Here is an 8,673-nt window from a genome sequence, read left to right on the forward strand (position 1 = left end):
CAGCGGCAGCTGGATGCGATTAGCGCATGCCAATCTTCAATTGGCTTGTTTAGATACACTCGAAGTAGATTGGTCTCTCGGGCGAGATCCCAATTGCCGGGTCATCCGACGTGGCGTCTCCGTTCCTTCTTCAGGGAACGAGGGTTACATACGCAACCGAGACGTTCCGCACATAAAAAAACTAAATAACCCTCTCTCTTCTATTCAGAGCAATTTGTGTAGGTTTAATTGAAAATACATTTAATTTCCTAATAGGAGAAAACAGTGCAATTGTCAAAATGCAGAACTTTCTTCAGGGAAGTTTTATACTCAGCGCCAAAATGCAAGAATGTGCGTTTGGTAGCACAGATGTCTCCAAATGGTCTACAACCTGTTAGAAAGACACATTGGCACTGAACCCCAAACCAAGTCTAAAACATCAGGCAGCGAGAAGCATTGATTCACGCACAAAATTAGTTAATTTCAACCGAGTTGACTAATCTGCATAAATTACAATGACAATGACTCTTTTCAAAAGCAAAAACACTTGCAGAAAGCTCAAAACTTTTTTTGTGCGTATAATATTTTAGAGAGATGAGTTATCATGAGCATCCCTTCTAGTAAAATACCCAAGGCGAGTATTTCTTTATCGTTTTACCACAAATAAACTGCACCATTTGCTCATGACTAATGCTCATCCACTCCAGCTGTCCGGCTCTTTTATTAAAATCCATTCTAGCTCACAAGCCCTCAAACACTCTTACTCTTCCACCTCTTTCTCCATATCTACCTACTCTCCTCCCTCTCTCCTAGCTTTAAATCCTAATAGGTCTGACAGTTTTATTTTCTGTGCTGTAGATAAAATCATTATTGTCATATTCGTCCGCCTCGGCTGTCAGCGCTTCCAATGCATGCAGTTATTTGCGGAGGGCCTTCAAGCTGTCGTTTTGGGGATTGATGGGCCCCCGATGGCATCCTACTAACTCGGTAGCTCAGAAAGCAGAGGAGATGGACTGCCAGACTGACCCGAATAAAGGTAAGACACATGGGTGTAAGTGACAGGGTGGGCTGCTTTTATGACTAAAGAGAAAATGATGCCGCCATACACTATTAACTTTGTACAGTAATCCTCAGTGCTTTATTTTCGATGAGCCAGAATGACCCAGATGATAGCTATAAAAGAGCATTGTGTTTTGTATGCACCCCCTGAGAATACATTACTGTATAGTCTGTGACAGGCCAGCGCTTCCTAAGTCACCGCTGGTCTTGGGTCTTTATCTGAGCCGATACGCAATGAGTTTGGAATCACTAAACAATGTATTGCAAAGATAGGTAAAGCATAATCAGTTGCACACTTTGAATGTTGAACATTCCTCGCTTGTACATTTGGTGGGCCTATAGTCCTTCAGGCATATTAATGAGCACTTCACTGAAAAGCATGAGAACATTTGTCTAGGCTTCAAGGCAGCGTTGGATGCCAGCCCCTAAAGTACCACCACGCTGTGCCCTTCGCTGAATGTTACTAAAAGTTTGATTTAGCGAGCTGAGCAGGGAATTTCAAAGAGCATTGTGCGGGCTCTTATTCTCAATTAAATGCTAGGAGCCTCCTCTTATACAGCTGCAGATAATGAAAGAGAATTACGCTGCGCTGCTCCTTCACTGCTTTTATGGATCTCTATCCCATACGGACACTGTACCGGGCTTAATCAGATTCATAAATAAAACATGCCTGAGGCCCATGGGCAAGGACAGCACCATATTCACCACAGCTCCACACAAAAAAACTTAGATCATGAAAAAAGGAAAAACTTTAAAGGTGTATGTGTGTGTGTAAATGAGTGAGCACAAGTCAGAGAGAAAGGTTGGAACTGATAACCTGCTGAATTAATGAAGCTTTTTCTCCTCAGGAACAAACTGACAAGGGAAGTTACCATGACCTTTGACCTATCTTATATTCATGCCTTGGAGGGCAGCACATCTCACTAAGAAGCAAATTAGCAAATGCTAATCTCTCTAAAGGCAGAACTTTGTGCCTATTCAAGGCCAAGTAGCGAAAGTGAAACAAACTGGCAAAAACAAACTGGCCAAACACATCTGTGTCTTTAGCTGTACAAAATATTGTGCTGCCAGTGGGAGACGGGTGAAATTTGAAGGAACATCTGGATAATAATTCATGACCAAGGCACCAGGTGTTAGACACCCTGAAGCTGTTAGCTGCAAGTAAGGTGAAGGTAAAACCATATGCTTTTTTTTTAACTTAGCAAAATTATGTCATGGAGAATTTCTTACAAACAGTGGGATCAGAAGTTCAAGTCCAACAAAACCAAATGGGAAACCCTTTGCTGACAAATGCAGTTTTAAAAGTAGACAACTAGGTTGTGACCTCAGAAATAAATTAGGAAGGTTTTTAAATTCAGTTCTTGAATTTGAGGTAAATTTCAATTGAGGCAACAAAATAGACGCACTATAGTAGTTTTAATTTGGGTAATACTTTATTTTCGTATCCATTTTAGAGACATTCTATACCCAGCAGGTACAGTACTCTAATAAAATGCCAGGCGATTTAGGACCCACGTTGCATTTTTTTTTGAGTAGTCAAATTTTTTTCCATCCTTAACCACAGCACTCCAACTGTCTGTTTTAATTTCTGAATGAAACACCTACTTTACTACATCCAATCAATTTGCAGTAGAAAAAACTATCTCGCACCATTTAATTTACTTATTTAATATTCTCTTTCGGAAGTATGTCACAATATGGAAGTAAAATTGGTCGCAAACTTTCATTTCACACAGATTTGATTTTGTGATTTAACGCTGATATATAAAACAGCAAATATCAATGTCAGCTGATGTCGGTATTGGACATTGACTTGGCACTGAATTTTGATCACCCGACATCTCAATCAAAATTTTACAAATATCAACATCTTATGAGATTGGGTATAAGTATCTTTACTAGCCAATGTCAAGTACCAGACATTTCAAATTTACATTTCAGTTCTTCAATTTAGATTTTTAAATAACAAAATTTTACAGTACATTCAATGATTATGGGTATATAACTAGAGGGATATAACAATAATAAAAATAAATGTAAAAAATACTTTCCCCTCCTGAACACTTCCTTCTTCTTTTGTAAGCCAGGAAGCTGGCATTTTCTTTTACTTCTACTTAAGTCAAGAACAATGAGTTTTTCCTTGTCATTTAAAGAGCATACTCGTGCCCATTACATCCAAAAAATCTCATTTCACCCCTGACCATCTAACACCGTAGCTGACCCGCTCAGCCGGCACAGTCTGACAAGTGTGCTGAACTTTTGAACAAAAGGTCAGAACATTCTTAAAGAATAAAAAGGTATCAAATAGTTAAAGTTCAGTAAGAGAAGAGAACATGGTAGGAGGTGGGAAGGAGAGTGTGTCTATGAGCAGCAGATACTTTATGGTAATTAAAAGTGCACTCTTAACCTTACCTTGTGCACCATTGTGCTAATCCTCCCAGCTGACCTGCTTTCACCTTCCATTTCACACTTTCATTTCAATTTAATCACGGGAAGCCAAAAAGCAACCTCTAATTGGGGTTCTTTTGGTCTGCCGCACCCCGATTACAGCTATGCTTTAGGGGGAAAAAACAAAGAGGGATGAAAATGTGTGCCAAGACAGCCTAATGATGTTAATAACATTTCATCAGCCTTATCATCTGTCCTTGAAATAAATAGCTTCTGACCTGATGTGCATTTCATTGTAATGTAATTGTGTGGATATTACTTTATTTAGAGGGGATGAACCATTTTGTGTCTAGAATACCACAGCCTTTAGACAGATTTAAAAAGTTGTAATTTTCCCTGCTAAAAAAACATCTAAAACCAATCTGGCTTGCTTGTCTCAAAACCTCATCAGGTTGGATTCTTGGCTTCTCATAGACAGAATATTTCTTCTTACAACTTCTTACAAGGACCATGATTTACAATCTTTCCTTTTCTAATTTTATTGATCTTGACCTGTCAATGGAAGCATAGTCTATTTACCCAGTATACTTTTTTTTCTCTCAGTAGATGAGACTTTTCTTCTAAGCCGAGGTCAAAGAAAAGAAAATCCTACACCTGAAAGGCAGCTCATATACTGAAACCACAACTGCAGACCACTGGAAACAAAATATGTAGTCTCAGTGGTTTTTGTCAGGCGTGCTCGGCCCTTAAGGAGGTGGTTATTATGTTGTTAGGACAGGTCTCATTATGTAGCTAGTCGTGCTGGCCTTCATACAAGTAAAAATGGCTGAACAGGGATTGGCATGTTTGCTCATGTTGCTAGGCGGGTGGCTGAAGGAACAGCTTATATTGTTGCGGTTTCTGATTGCTGCCTTTGATGAAAAATAGAGAGTGACATTTGCATCAACACTAAAAATTACATTAAACCTACATTCCACTGAAATATAAAAAGTGCATATAAAACTGCAAAAGCATTTTGAAAATGTAATTAAATAAATGGACAGTTCACTGTTATTTACCCACCTTTATGTCCCATAACTTTATATCCATCACAGAATAATAAATAAATAAATATTTAATCTAATATGATAAACTGTAATTTTTTTTTCATGCAAGTAAAATATGAGAGTGAGTAAAAACATTTGAAACAATTTTTTGATCTACATCTGACTCTTTGTCAGCGCTGTTCAGTGATCTTGACCTGTAACTGACTAGTCATGGTTTCTTAATGGTTGTATATCAAAAAATGTAGGAGTATTGTATTATTTTCTCTCAGAACTCTCTCATCTTTGCAGAACCCCTGCCCCGAGCTGACTTCACGTCTTCTCTGAAGGATGACTGCTCATTCAGATCTCACAAAATGAATGTTTAAAGAAAGTCACCAGGTAGGAAAACAGTACAACGAAAAACTGAAAAGCGTAGGAGGCCTGTGCTTTTTAGTTGCATTTCTGTCCTCGTGCCCTTTTCGTGTATGCTCCTTTATGAATGCATTAAGATTAATTTGACCCCTTTTACAAACACAGATTTCCCCATTTATCTCTTGCCCTCCCTAATCTCTGACACTCATCATCTGTTCATTAAAGCTACCTTTGCCTGGATGCATTATTTGGCTCTGGAGTCTCTAAACAGGCTTTGTTCTTTATTACACAGTTGCCCCAGTGCATTCCGCAAACTCATTAAAAAACTATTAGCGCCTGTTGATTTCTCAGATGCTCCCCATTATTGGATAAGATCTACTCTTAGAGGCATTCACAGGGTACCGGCTCATTTTGTGTGTCTCTTGGCCTGCTCGTCCATTAATGTGTCCAGAATTACTGCTCGCACACTTTTCACCGGCTTGTTTCAGCGCACTTTTAAAGAGAACTGCAACATAGGCGTTTACATTTATGTGTATTTATTCACGCTGGCAGGAGCAATTTTTATGTTTTACAAGTGAATATGTGTTAACATGGTTTTATCATTTCACGTTCATGCCCTTCTCACATCTCGCCTGGTCCCAGCTGTGTTGTAGCCCTCCAGTGCTGAAAGGGACCCATGTCTTTCTTTCTTTCTTTCTGTGTGCAGAAAGGAGAGAATATGAAGGCAATAAAAGTGCCGTGCTAGGCCTGGCGGAACTGCAAATACATCAAGGGTTCATTCTCCTCTGTTTGCCATTATTCACATTTGGCAGCCATGGAATGTCACACCTGAGCTATTGGGGCTCCCACTCTCAAGATATATGGCCAGAGTATTTCATATTTGAAGTTATTTACCTTGTCGTTTGTTTTCATTTTTACTGATGTGGGTCATTTGACAGTTTGGAGTAGTTTCAGAGCTTTCACAAACAAACACCTATATGTTATTGTGTCAGGAGCATGGAGACGGAGACCTTTTTTTCTTTGCCATTAAGGGTGTCGTAAGATTATTTGGAAGGATACAAGCTAAATGGAGGAAATATGGAAAAAATATTATGATAATGTATGACGTAATCTCGAGGTTGTAAGTAAAGTACATGCATTTATTAGGAATGTAATGTTTAGTTATTATCAGTAAAATCACAAAGATTAGACTAATAAAACTTGTATTTTCTCATGATGCACAAATTGTTCAAAAGATCTAACAAAAAGTTAGTCTGAATAAACTTTCACATTCTTACACATTTTAGTAACCTTTCCACATAACAATGGAACTATTTTGGGTGAATTTACTGCATTATTTTTATTTAAGAGTCCTGAAAGCAAATGATGAAGTACTACCAATAATTTCCTTCTGACCGAAATCTTTTAAATGGTATTTTTGTAGCCTTTTCTCTCAACTGTAAACCAAGGAGAAGAGCAGTTGGAAATGTTGAATCGCTCTAATTAAACACTTAGGCTTGGAGTGCTGGCTGGCTAAGGCAAAAAGTTCAGCCCTGTAATGAAAATCACTCAATGTTTTACGCTCTGCAAAGTTACAGTGGTTTTGGCTCTGCTGAAATCAATACACACTACCTGCCTCGTTCTCGCCTGGAATCTCATGAGCATTCAAGATGTAAAGTGACTGATCAAATGTGCATTCTGAAAACTTTTAAGGTTTCTGGATTCCGCTATATCACATTAAATTGTATCACATTACAATATTCATGCAGCATGAAATTGGTAACTCGTAAATGATTTATCTAAGTTGCTGAACTGAGTAAACTTTTGGACATATAGTTCAAAGATCATCTCTGCCCCAGACTATAAATCTCACATCAGATTATTATATGCCCTAGTATGTTACTACCTTTTAGCTTGATCATTCACTTAAGCGACATTTGTTATTGTAAACTAAATCTATAAAAAATGTTTAACAAAAACATAAAATGATTTGATATTTAGACAACACAACATGTGAGTGTGACGTTACTCTTAAATAACCAGTGATTCTTTGTTAAAAATCACGTTGTGTAGTGTAACAATTCCTAATCTCTCCTAAGAAAGTGCAGCCTTCAGGTGCTTGTTTGGTGAAGTGATATAAAAATGCAATTTTTTCTATTGCAAATCAAAGGCTTCCCAAGGTCAGTTCATTAGAGGAACAATTTGAGTAGCAGACTAATCAGGCCTGAGAGGTTTAATCACTCTTATTTAATATTTGAGCTATTGCGTATTTTTACTATGCGCTTATGCTATGAGACATCGTTTAACTCCTTCAGAGCTCACCTGGGGCCCTCCATCTTATTTCCTCATAAGCATACAAATATATTCTAAATTTGTTGATTTTAGCTGCCATTACAGCATAATTTATAGGAGGTTCATCATTAACCTTTCAGCAGATAGAAGGAGCAGAATTTGTTTAAAGATAATGAATGTTGATGAGATTGTCTCATGAAATAAACAGTACATGCATGCTTCCACGTTTTGTTTATTATGCAAAGACTGCTGAGTATAAACTTATCGATACTGCTATATTGTATTCAGTATAGCAGTACCAATAAATTTACACTCAGCAGTCTTTGGATAATAAACAAAACATAAGATTGAAGAGAAAATGGACAACTAACATAATCTGTGATGTGTTAATAATTTCAAGTAGACTGATGATATGCAGAACACACGATGGAAGAATTATTAAAAAATGAAAATAAATAAATAAATAATCACTTGATTTCGGTCACTTTTTCTTCCATGTCAAACAGGGACGTGCATAAACAGACTGTATATATATAAAACTTTAAGATGGAAACAGAACAGACCAATTAATACGCTTCTGCGATTTATTCAGTCATGGCAGAATTCCCAGACCAGTATTAAATATAGATTAAAGCTTCACAGTGCAAGATGTCCAAACACTGGGTGACTGCAGTGCCTATCAGACCATGATTCTTTTTCTTCACGAGATCTGGTTGCTATTTCTAGTCCAAATTAATACAGACACGTTGAAATGACCTTTTGAAGCATGTCGCACTTTTGTTGAAGAAAAACACACTTTAATTTAGGTGCAGAATATAATCTCTCCTGGTTAATTTCTCAGTGTTTTCATTCCACTGTACATCTGACACACTTCACCAGTGCTGTCATTGGCTTGTAAGCTTCTGCCACAGAAGTCTGGACAGTACTGAGAACCTATTCAGGCAGAAACAGGAGAATATGAATGAGATGAATATAATGTCTTTCTGGATGAGCCGGGGCTGTGTTATTTTCATGGTAGACTCCTCTCTTGTGAAAGGGCAATATGGTCCTCTTCCATATCACTGCTCGCTTGATGGGAGCCTCGTGGCTTCAGTGCACATCTTAACAAATAAGGGTCACTGGCTTGTGTCAGGCAATGAGTTTGATCTCCTCCCGTGACATAAAGGAAGAGAGATGTTCTGTGTGTTTGGCGGGGTGCCAAATACAAGCAAAAGTGTCCTGAAAACTGTGCTGGATATTAAAATAGCGAAGAAAGAATCTGCACTTAATTGTACTGAATGTGTTCTTGTAGTGTACTTCAAACTGTACTTGATAATATAATATTAATTAAAAGTCCACTTTTATGACTACATTTCCTAACATACTTAAATAAGTTCACTTAATGCCAAATGAAAAGTTTTACTTTAGTAACTTCTTGTATTGATATTTTGTTGTGCTTTAAAGTAGTACACTTGGGTGGATTTATGCACTATATGGATTTATGCATTATATTTCAAGCCAACCGAAAGCTTTGTGTCAGAACCTAAAGACTGATATTTATCATTATTCACTGCTTTTGTTCTTCAATCAAATATATATC

At 37.6% G+C, this 8,673-nt stretch overlaps 1 long non-coding RNA gene across 1 annotated transcript; it reads left to right on the forward strand.

Moving 5' to 3' along the window:
• The first annotated feature begins 2,144 nt into the window (after positions 1-2,144).
• On the forward strand, positions 2,145-5,680 carry LOC122357405. Its single transcript, XR_006252469.1, has 3 exons — positions 2,145-2,210; positions 4,761-4,850; positions 5,530-5,680. It is a non-coding gene; the product is annotated as an uncharacterized LOC122357405 (long non-coding RNA).
• The last annotated feature ends 2,993 nt before the right edge of the window (positions 5,681-8,673 follow it).

Source organism: Puntigrus tetrazona, chromosome 14 (assembly GCF_018831695.1).
Source record: "Puntigrus tetrazona isolate hp1 chromosome 14, ASM1883169v1, whole genome shotgun sequence".
NCBI lineage: Eukaryota > Metazoa > Chordata > Actinopteri > Cypriniformes > Cyprinidae > Puntigrus > Puntigrus tetrazona.